The following is a 12,207-nucleotide window of genomic DNA, read 5'->3' as shown; positions in this document are numbered from 1 at the left end:
CATCCAACTCTAATATGTATGTCTCTTTTTCCAACCTGTCTATTGAGTTAGTGACATTGTCATTTGTGATATTTATTTTACTGAGTTGTTAATCCCATGAGTAGTTTCTCGCCTTTTTAATTGCAAATCAAAGATGCTCAACAAGTGTGCTCTTCCTAGAGCTTGACAGATGTTTAATGCAAGAACACGTATGTTGTGATCCTTTTTCCAGCAACATTTTGCTCTTTTGCAGGGCAGAGCCATTCAGCTATCGCTAAAAACATCTGAATTACAATCCAGTGCTGATTTTTAGACCTTAAAATGCCATTGCAGCATGTACAACAGCAGAGACTGGTTGGGTCACTGTTAATGCCTCTGTTGTATATTAGTGAATTATCTGGAAAGTGACGAGGGCAGCATACACTTACCAGCCACTTCATAACTTAGAATTTACCAGTACCAGGTTGTTCATCTTTTCTTTGTTTTAATTCTTTACAGATTCAACAAGGTGCTGGAAACATGCCTGAAAGATTTTGGCTCGTATTGACATGATAGCATCACACAGTTGCTGCAGATTTGGCAGCTGCAATCATGATACAAATCTCTCGCTCCACCACATCCCAGATTTGCTCGATTGGATTGAGATCTGCTGACTATGGAGGCCGTTTGAGTACAGTGAATTCACTGTAGAAAGCAGTTTCAGACTGAGTTTTGTGAAGTGGTGGATCGAGCAGCAGTTTCTTAAAATACTCAGATGAGCCCCTCTGGCACTAACAACCATACCATATTCAAAATCAACATCTTCTTTCCCATTCTGATACTCAGTTTGAGCTTCAGCAGGTTTTCTTGAGCATGTCTACCTGCACTAAGCTGCTGCCAAGCTTTTCTGTTCACATTAAAAAGCGATGAAGTTGGAGATGCTGGGGACTGAACCCAGGACCTTATACATGCAAAGGATGCGCTCTACCACTGAGCTACATCCCCAACTCCGCATAGGCGCAATGTCTCTTTGTCCTGAGCTTCACTTTTTAGCTTACAGAAACGTTGCAAAAGCGTTTGACAAGCTATTTTCCAGTGGCCACGATACTCACTTGTGCAGTAACTGGCCTAAATTTTTTCAGGCACACTTGTCTGTGTTCACCACGCTAGTTACCACCAAGTTGGCAGCACTGAGAGGCACTGTGCTTTCAGCGAAGAAGGTGAAGTGTGGAGCTGAAAATTGTTTTGAAAGATACTAGATAAACACTGACACAAGCACTCCTCCTTCACCTCCACTCTACACTTTTTATTGGATGCCACAGTCGTAGTAAATTAGCACATAGCAGGGAATAGCTGTGTTTTAACCATAAAAGCAGTATTTTATTTTTGTAGCCTGGTTTTTGAACTTTTTGAAGTTTTAACCTTCACATTTATTTCTGAGCTAAGAACTGTGGCTGATACATGCTCCATATAAAGGTAATGCATTCACACAAATATTGTGTAGCTGTTTTGTTTATGTGACTGAACACAACTTTTGTGTTGCTTTTACACTAGTCATTTAAATCGGCATGCCAAACTGTGCTTGTGTATGTGTCATCTTTTCTCATTTACAATTTGCCTGATGATAGAGTTAAGTCCTATGAAAATCCATGTGACACAGGCTTCTTGAGCTTTTCTGAAAATCCCTTTCAAATGGCTGACAAAATGCGTTTCCTTATCGTCATATTTTGACAAAATACTCATTCAAACAGTTCTAGTCTTTTGCACATCACTTCTGAGCTTTGTCAGAGCATTTATCTTATTCAAATATAGAATTTTCAAATGCTTCTCGAAGTGACAAAACAACCATTTCACCCACATTTAGTCCCAAAATCCAGCTTTCAAGTGACAGCCTTTATTCAACTAAAACACCATCCACAGTGTGTTTGTTATGGATTGTGGAGGTTGTGTATTATCCCGTCATTGATCTATCCTCCATTCCTCCATGCATTAGTCTCACATCAATAAGCCTCTTTATTGCTTCTCTGCTGTAGCTTGGAGGAAAACCTATTTTCTCACACAGGCTCCCAGGCCTGCACCCAGGTTCAGCAAGGAGCACATAACCCTATCACTTTAAAATATATATATAGTTATGGTGTCAGTGAGGGAAAAAATGTATTGTCTCCTATGTAACTCATTATTTTATGAGTTTTTACAACCTTTATTCCTGATTATAACTGTTCTTATTATGCTGTTAATTTTTTTGTTGTTGTTTTTGTTATTTTCATTTTTTAATGAAAAAAAAACAGAAATGCATTATTTTATGTATATCAAGTATTACAGAGAAATATATACATATATATATAAAAAAAACATCACCCTGGTAAAGAATGCCCAGCAGCAGCTGCACTTCCTCCGTGTCCTGACGAAGAACAACTAGGACCAGACGCTGCTCCTCAGTGGAGAGCGCGCTCTCCTACTTCCTGGTTTGCAGGGGCCACAACTGAGAACAGGAAGGCTGTGCAGAGGGTAATTAACACCACCCAAAAAATCATGGGCTGCCCTCTGCCACACCTGAAGGTCATTGCCAGATCCTCCTGTCTCAGAAAAAATACACACAAGGTTGTTTTTTTTTATCTTTGCTTTGTGCGGTCAGCTTTGTATTCTTCTAGGAGAAAGATCTTAGATTTGTGTCCTCATTAGGGATTTGTGTTGGTGTATGGGCTTGTAGCCTCAGGTTTATATTGTTAAATGGTGATAATGAGACTGTCTTTCAGCTATTTTAATGAGTAACATGAAAGTAATACATCGAGTAGTATGACAAATTACTTTTTCCCGGGAGTAATTAAGAAACATACTACATTACTTTGAAGTAATGTGTAATATGTGTAATATATGTAATAATGACTTTTGAGTGAAGACTGATCACAACTAAGGGAGGAAATAAATTTGTAATTTATTTATTGCTGCTTAGCAAAGGTGGTGACTCACAACAGAGCCAATGAGAACCCAACGACAATCGATAAGGAATCGAATCAATGAGGATAATGGAATCAAAATTGCTAAATTCTTATCAATTCCTATCCCTAGATATAACAGTGGTGACAATAAGATTCAAAATTGATACTTTTTATAGGGGGTTCACTTAAAAAAAATCAAAGTCAGGATGTGAGAAGACAATATGTCTTTGACATAAAAGCTGCCATAACAAAAGCAAGGTGAAGGGGATGTAGCTCAGTGGTAGAGCGCATGCTTTGCATGTATGAGGCCCTGTGTTCAATCCCCAGCATCTCCAGCTTTTCAGTCCTTTAATCAGCTTTAGACTGTCAAAATATATATAATTTTCATATTCACCGGGGTTAAAGTAATACAACATGAATCGTCATCATAACTACCAAATATAAGTTGATTCTCTTATAGTATGACCTGAGGCTGAGGTCTAATAAATTACAATAATTTGTGAGACCCAAATGTTAAGCCAGTCACTACCTAAGTACCTTTTAACAACAGTTCTTTTTAATAAAATGCAGAATTAAGAAATAGAGAACACCAACTTCATTAGCATGTCGTGCCAATCAGTATACTGCGTTGGTGACCTATATTACTACAAAGCAGGCCTAACATATAGTTTATCACAGCAATGTCAATCCAAAGCTACTTACAGCATTAAAAAGTTGGAGATGCTGGGGATTGAACCCAGGACCTCATACATGCAAAGCATGCGCTCTACCACTGAGCTACATCCCCTTGTAGCAGGTACCTGATCCCATAATATTATCCCGCTGTTTAGCCTTTGGTTGCTTGTGAGATGGTCATACAAGAGGTTAAACTGTCTTTTATTCTTTGGACTACAAATGACTAGTCTGGATGTCCAGTAACTGAAGATGAACAGGTGATACATATTTTGTATTTTTGACTGTTCTTCTAAAAGTCCTGGCTCAAAGTCTCCGCACTAATTCATCCAAAAGGTGTTCAATATGGTTGAGGTAAGGACTCTGCTCAGGCCAGTCGAGTTTTTCCACACCAGATTTGTTCATCCATGTCTTTATGGGCCTTGCTTTATGCATTTGGTGTGCAGTTGAGTTGGAATAGGAACGAGCCATCCCCAAACTGTTCCCACTAATCTGGGAGCATGAAATTGTCCAAAACACCTTGGTATGCTTAAACATTAAAGAGTTCTTTTCACTGGAACAAAGGGGCTGAGCCCAGCTCCTAACAAGCAACCCAAAACCATAATCCCACAAAAGCAACCGCCAAACCCAGAATCGTCTATCCGATTGCCAGATGAAGAAGCGTGATTCATCACTTCAAAGAACACATCTCCACTGCTCTAGAGTCCAGTAGCTTTTATCACTGGATCAAACACTTTGCAATGAACGTGGTGATGTAAGGCTTGGATGCAGCTGCTTGGCCATGGAAACACATTCCATGAAGCTCTCTATGCACTGTTCTTGTGCTAATCTGAAGGCCATGTGAAATTTGGACATCTGTAGTAATTGACTCTGCAGAAAGTTGGCGACCTATGCGCACTATGCACCTCAGGTGGCCTACCATCTTGTGACACTTTGTTAAAATACCATTAACTGACTATGGAATATTCATAACAAGGAAATTTTACAGCTGGACTAGTGGCATCCTACCATAGTACCACCCTGCAATTAACTGAGCTCCTGAGAAGGACCCAGTCTTTGACAAACCTTTGTAGAAGCAGTCTTCTGGAACAAACGACTGTATACCCACATAGTTTTCATGACTGTCTACTGTGCAGTGATGCAAGAGACAAATTCTTCTCAATAAATCATTTTCATGTCATTCTCAAAGAGACTATTAGTACGACCATTACCAACTCACCACTGAGGAGCAGAAACTCATTAAGAAAATGGTCACTAATATTTTTTTACCATTAGCCCTGGTATTGTTATGTTAGGTGATAACCTTAACCCTAACCTTTTTTCTAACCCAAGGCAATCAGAATATGTCATTTTTGTTTTTGCTCCCCCATGTCTTGACAGTCACGGATCAGAGAAAAGAAAAATCATTCTGACTGACGCACATTAAAAATATATTTTTTTGCCTTTCTCTAAAATGTAAGAAAACCATTTCACACCAGACTTTTCCATCTCCCTGTTAGTACAGGGAGTCTTGAGTTGTAGCGATAAAACGCCTGTTACATGGCTGGGGATTTTCTTCACCTTGTCAAATCATCCCATAAATACATGTAATTTTACATCTATAGTGTTGACAGCTTACTGATCATAAGCAAAATAAATTAGACTTTGTTTCAATGTTTGAATTTCCTATAGTTCCTTCTTAAAAACACTAATATGACTATTACTAATGTATATGTTCGATTATAGTAATGAAAATTATTACTAAATTAAAACAATTCATTTAAAAAGCATTAAGTGAAATAGATTGGTCTCTTTGTGCTTTTGTGTTTTGGGGTTGTTGGTTTTTTTTCCTAAGACCTCAGAGCTGAAGGTAGAAGCAGTCTAAAAGCAGTCTCATATCTTGGGCAAATAGCTCTTTCAAACTGACACCCTGTCAGCGATTCTGGGATCCATCTCTCAATAGAAAAGGATTATAGCCCATTATATCTCCCCTAATCCTCTCTCTCCTTTTCTTACCATCTCTCACTCCCCTGTCCTTTTCATATCTTCCTCACTGTTCACAAAACCACAGTGCTACAGCTCAGTCTTTTCCCCTCCAGATTTTTGTTTTCTTTTGCTGTCTGTCCAGTTTGTACAAGTGATAAGAAGCTTTTATGGGGGACAGATGACAGGTCTTGTTTTTAGGCCTAAAGGAACACAGAACTGTGTGCGTTTGTAATTCTGTTTATATGTCTCCGTTTTTGCAGGTTGTGTTGTTGCTTTTGTATTTTTAGATTTGCTTATGAATCATCATACACTTTTGTGTGTCCTATGTGCAAATATGTCTAAATGACTCATGAGTCTTTCTTTGAACCTTTCTCCAGTCTGTGTGTGTGTATGTGTGCACATATTTATATATATTACAAGCATGTGTGGTCCTTCCCAGTGTTAATTTTCACTTTTCTTTTAATCATACCCTTCTGCCTTGCTCTGTCAAAGCGTAACAGAAAGATGATAGGACTTTTTGCCTCATTTCTTCTCTTCTTTCTCCAGCTACCTAATTACTTTCTGCTCCTTACCACCTCCCTTTTCCTCTTTCCCGTTGTTTTTTGGAGGAGAAAGTTTTGTCTCTAACTGTTGCCCCTCCCTCATACTTCTTGCTTTCTGTGAAATGGGATACTTCTGTGAAGTATTCCATTTCTTCTTTCTTTTTATCTTCTTTCACTTTATCTCTCTTGTATTACCATAGATTTACGATGTATTAACCTAGATTTATTGTGCCTCTCTGCCTTAACCATCTGTGATTTTTCAAAAAGTGGGTCTGCTCAGATTAAAACTAAACTCCTTTCAGCAAAACGCTACTTTCAGTCTATAACTGTGGAAGATAAGCTGCAAGGGAATTCTGCACTTTGTGCATGACAGGATGAAATGATCAGCATATTAATGCTACAAAAAGAGAAGTATGGCAGCATGTATACAGTCAAGGAATCCTGTCCACAGTCTATACATTCTGCATCAGATTACAATTATATAATGTCCTTGTACTTGACCGTTTTCAGAGGAATGTTTTTCTAAATTTCTAAGCCACTTAACACTGAGCTATAAATCATTCAAACATAAAAAAGAGACCTAACTCCAGGGATCTACATAAGACAGACAACTTAGCAAAGAACCAATTTAAAATTTTATCTTTAGGCACTTTGTTACTAGTAGTCGGTTGCAAAAGCATATCATTTTTTCCCCATTTTGTTAGTTGCATCTATGAAAAATACTAAAGAAAACACAGTTTGACAGCAATAAAAGAATATTTTTTGCGCCAACGAGGTAATTCCCAAAGAGTTATTAGCTGAAAGTCACATATCTCAACAGGAAGGAATGCTGGTTTGAGCGGTCCCACTCGTGGGACTAATAAAGGTATATCTTGTCTTATCTTGAGTCAAGGGGAAAGACCATCTCTGAGTTGAGGAGGGGGCCTAAGGGTACATCTAAGGGTACATCTTTCACCATCTTACAATGCTGTGCTTACAGCTTTTCTCTAACTATCTGTGAATGGTACTCACGGCCATTGATCAATTTCTCACAATAAAAGGCACCAGATGAATCATCAACTTTCGTACTGAAGTGTAAGACTTCAGTCGAAACCTACATACACTGTGTTTGGTCATGCCAAAATAATTAATCCGATTGGATAGATATTTTGCAGGATATGGAAAGAATACTTGAAAGTGGACACTGTATCTCTGCTGTTGGGACATCCGAGTCGGGATAATATTACTGATGGCATCTTTAATAGACTTTACGATATCCCTGCATATGTTATAAGGAAAACATTTTTTCTATCTTGGATAAATGACAAACCCCCAGCAAAACAATCTGGTACATAATTCTTATGGAATACTTTCCTATTGAATATCTGACCTGCCTGCTCCATTCCTCAAGGAAACTGTTTAGAAGAATTTGGGTTCCATATCTTCGTTTCACGATTTGTGGTGGGTGTTCTGTATTGTGTAATCACATTAACTGTTACAGTGCCTGGAGTATGTGCTGTATGCCTTGTTATCGTTGTGGCTGCCACCTCGGATAAGAAATTCTCTTTTTGTTTAGAAGTGTTTTCCTTCTCCTTATTTGCCTCCTTCAGAACACTTAAGCCATTTCCACACCCCACACAGTTGCACTTGGATCAGCACACATCCCACAAATCCATTTCGAGTCGCAAGAATAATAACTGTGAAAATTTTTGTCCCTTGAGAGGAGGATTATAATCCACTGGCCCACAGTCAAGAATTATAAAAAGAGTAAGGCAAGACTTCATCCTCAGGGCTCACAATGAGTCATATTTCTTGTATTACATTACAATGATAATATGAAACTTCATCGATCCCCAGAGGCGACTACTCCCCTCAGTTGGCTTCCTCCGTACAAGAAGTTAATACTAATATAAAAGAAACCTGTGAGCTTTTCTATCGATGCTTTAGCAAAATCGATGCTTGGAGATGCATTGCCAGAAATGATGCTTGGAGATGAGGCTATGTTAACTCTGGTCATTTGGAGTTGTGAAGAATGTTGTCCCTTCATCCTGATGCTATATGTTAGGTCACATGAAGGAGTTCTAGTTGGGCAGGTAGCCAGAATTATCTTTTTTAATGAAAACATAATTTGGTATTCCGTCACTGACAGACGCTAGGGCACTGTTAGCATCATTATGTATAAAGGTGGTTAGGAAGTTGACTTGGGATCTAAACGTCATTCAGAAAGCTTCAGATGTTCTCTGCAGAGCAGCAAAGTTAGGATCTCAATGTTAATGAAACCTTAGGCTACAGTCCCATACACTGGCTGGCACAAATCCGTATCCTAATGAAGGAAAACATACAGTCTTTCTTTTAGTGTTTAACTTTGAAAAAAAAGTAATATTCATATTTCTATTTCTCAAAAGTTGTAGGCTGCGACACCATTACTGGGTTGTACTGTAACTGTACTTATTCAAGAGGTCGAAAGTTGGAAATTTGCAACTGGAAGCTCACAATGAGAAATGTATAGCCCACTTGTAAAGAGCAGACCAATATAAAACAATCCAAGATGGCGGAACTGAATGTAAACAGTAGTAAAACTTCACATCTGCACTGCCACTGTTGTGTATTTTTGACTCATTAAAAAGTTTAATATGTGCATTGAAGGACATATCCTGGTCAAAAATGACTCCAAGGTTCCTCACTGCGTTACTGGAGGCCAAGGTAATGCCATCCAGAGTAAGAATCTGGTTAGATACCATATTTCTAAGATTTTCAGGGCCGAGTACAATAACCTCAGTTTTGTCTGAATTAAGAAGCAGAAAGTTAGCCATCCAGGTCTTTATGTCTTTAAGACATTCCTGCAGTTTAACTAATTGGTGTGTGTCATCTGGCTTCATGGACAGATAGAGCTGGGTGTCATCTGTATAGCAGTGAAAATGTATGCTATGTCTTCTAATGATACTTCCTAGGAGAAGCATGTATAATGTAAACATAATTAACCTCAGTGTGTGAAGAGGACTCTCCATTTACATTCACAAATTGGAGTCTATTAGATAAATATGATACAAACCACTGCAGTGCAGTACCTGTAATACCTACAGCATGTTCTAATCGCTCTAATAGGATATTATGGTCGACAGTATCGAATGCTGCACTGAGGTCTAGCAGGACAAGCACAGAGATGAGTCCACTGTCAGAGGCCATAAGAAGATCATTTGTAACCTTCACTAAAGCTGTTTCTGTGCTGTGCTGAGCTCTGAAACCTGACTGAAACTCTTCAAATAAACCATTCCTCTGCAGATGATCTGTTAGCTGTTTGACAACTACTCTTTCAAGGATTTTTGATAAGGAAGGAAGGTTGGAGATTGGCCTATAATTAGCTAAGACTGCTGGGTCTGCTTTTTGAGTAAAGGTTTAACTACAGCCAGCTTGAAGGCCTGTGGTACATAGCCGATTATTAGAGATAGGTTGATCATATTTAAGATTGAAGCATTCATTAATGGCAGGACTTCTTTGAGCAGTTTTGTAGGAATGGGGTCTAAAAGACACGTTGATGAATTACAGATACAACTCCACTTGAGGCATACAAACCACGCCACTCAGTTCTATTTAATGCTGCACTACAGAGTCAAATGTGAGAGTCTGGTATAAATTAATTCTTTCCACCAAAGCACCTCAACAAGGAAACAGAACAGTGAAGGTATTTCTGATCGGGTCACTTCTTGAACCTCATACAGCTCACTCCAACTCAACTCTGAGCTGTTAATAAACACCATTTCTACACTTTTGTGTAGTTGGCTCTGTGTAAAAACAACTTTCCACCAAACCGTTTCCTTCTCAGCTACTATTTCAACATACCTGCAGTCTTTCACTCGAGGGTCTTTTCTCCCTCACAAACTTTTTTCTTCAGTTTCTCCCCGTCTCTCCCATTCAGTTCATTTTCCATCATAGTCAGCTAGTTCAGTTTAGTGCATTGTGGCTAAATGTGCACAGAGGTCCACCAAAGGAAACCCCACCCAGACCTCCTGAGAGACGCACACACTGTAGCCATCGCAAAGCTTTCACCAAGAGAGAAAGCACATGCTTAGATAATTGTGTCTTTAAATGCGTACCGAGGACAGAAGGAGAGAGAAACCTTTTTTTTATTGTCTGAAAATCAGAATCCGTATTTTTCATTTCACTACACACAGACATCGGCAAGGTCAGGCGGTTCACACCACTGTATTAGCAGAGCAGCAGGTGGCCTCACAGATGGAGACTGGTATCACCGTTCACACCAGTATATGGTGTCTATTAGTATCTTGCTGAGATTGGCTGGTTGCGCAGGTTCATGGTCACGCTAAAATACAAAAAATCATTTATCTAATCTCTCCTAACACTTGTGTCTTCATTCTTCTAGATCTTTTTAAATCATTTTAGCCCCACCTGTTTGAGAAAATAAATCTACAGTTTCTATTCATGAAAGGAAGCCTCTGGTAAAACATAGGGTGGGGTCCCACATCGTTTTCCTGTAGTTGTGGTTTGCAGACACGTGTAGTATTTTGGCAGCCAAAAGAAGCAGTTTCAGTTATCTTCCCTCATTCATTCTTTCTTTCTTTCTTTCTTTCTGGGGTTCACACAAAGTTGGAAAAGAGAATGTCAAAAGAGTGAGCAGAGAAAGAAAAAAACAAGGTTACTCAAAGTGGTTCACAGCAATTAAACACCATCCTCTGTCTACCTGCCACTGTCTGTCACTGTCCTGCTCCATCAGTCACATCTCGCCTCTGCCTTCAGCTCCATCAGGACTGGAGGCAGAAGGGTGCATAACCAGACTTAAAATTCTGATTGTGGTGGAAAATATAAGGCAAAGTAAAGGATTGTGTTGTTTTCTTCTTTTTTTAGCATCTGCTCTCATTTCTTTGCTATACCCTGTTGTGTAGGTCTGTTCTGTCGCCCCATATTTTTTCCTGCCTGTTTTCTTTCACATGAAGCCACATGTGCTTATGGTCCTCTATGGTTTGAGGACAGAAGTGTGTGGGTGTCACTGAGCCTCTTTCAGACATGCATTCATGCAATCTAAACGGGCTGGTTTCATGTCTGAATGAGCACCCTGGTCATTTTTCTGTACAAGTCACAACAGCAGGCACGCACAAGATTACCACTGCACATGTCTCTCAAGCTGTTTGTGAGTAGCTCAGTGAGAAACTGGAGAATTCCCTAAACAGAAATACCATCTACATAATAACATTTATCCTGCCCAATTTGTTTCTAATTTGCAGTAATATTAATAGATGGTTGTTTCCAACATTCACGCCTGAGTTTTCTGAGACATTACCCAGCATAAATTGTGCCAGATTGGACATTAAGCAGTGATAATCCTTCCAAGTCCCATGGACAGAGTCAGTTTAATATCAGTTGGAATCCATATAACAATATTTGCAGTCATATATCCCGCCCCCTGCACACTCCATCCAAAGAACACCCTCGCCTGAACCAAACAAAGTATTTCCAGTAATGAAAAAGCATCTGTAAGGGTCAGCTTCCTGTTGTGTGCTGTGTGTATAAAAGGGCAGCTTCGGACAAAAGTGAGGTCTCTGTCTCTCAGCTTGTGTGCAAGGGTAAGCACAGCTCTCTCACACCCTGCAGCACTGTGCAGCACATACACAGGCTGACCTTTCTTGTTGTTCCTATGCATAATTGTATATGAGAACGCAAATAGCAGCTTCTTGTCTGAGATCAAGTTTTTTTTTGTAGTGAGAATATTTCTGTTGTCTTCTGCATGCTGCACTCTATTTGACATTGCCCAGATTTTCCATATGAATACAGGGTGAGATGCACAAACTAAATGTTCGTGTGGTTGTACTTATTTGGGGTCAATGCTATGGGTTCCACAAGGTCCATCAGTCTTTAGCAAATGTTGTGCATGCACTTTTACTCCCTCAATCACTGTCAGGCATCTCACCGAAACCAGCAAGGAACAGAATGACAGAATGACATCACTTTGACACATGCACACAAAAAACAAAAGCAGTTTTTTGATTCCTGGAGCTTTTTAGTGTTTTTTTACTCGTTATTAGCTGTTGTCATTTTTAGGTCTTATAAAAAGTATGCTTTGAAGGAGATTATTTGGTGCATCATCTTTTCTGGTTTCCTTTCATTTCCTCTAACCCTCTTCTCTCTTATGTGCCTCC

At 39.3% G+C, this 12,207-nt stretch overlaps 1 protein-coding gene and 3 non-coding genes across 4 annotated transcripts in view; 2 read left to right on the top strand and 2 right to left on the bottom strand.

The window, feature by feature from the left end:
• Nucleotides 1-12,207, top strand: part of LOC102298325 (meiosis 1 arrest protein) — a 44,719-nt gene that overhangs the window by 23,051 nt on the left and 9,461 nt on the right. The gene's annotated exons all lie outside the window — the stretch shown is intronic.
• On the bottom strand, nt 892-963 carry trnaa-ugc. Its single transcript has one exon. It is a non-coding gene; the product is annotated as a tRNA-Ala (tRNA).
• On the top strand, nt 3,161-3,232 carry trnaa-ugc. The gene has a single exon. It is a non-coding gene; the product is annotated as a tRNA-Ala (tRNA).
• trnaa-ugc lies at nt 3,613-3,684 on the bottom strand. The gene has a single exon. It is a non-coding gene; the product is annotated as a tRNA-Ala (tRNA).

The sequence above is a fragment of the Haplochromis burtoni genome, unplaced genomic scaffold (genome assembly GCF_018398535.1).
Source record: "Haplochromis burtoni strain Fernald_Lab_line unplaced genomic scaffold, NCSU_Asbu1 Contig_102, whole genome shotgun sequence".
NCBI classification, from domain to species: Eukaryota; Metazoa; Chordata; class Actinopteri; order Cichliformes; family Cichlidae; genus Haplochromis; species Haplochromis burtoni.
This window is presented reverse-complemented; position numbering and strand designations above follow the sequence as displayed.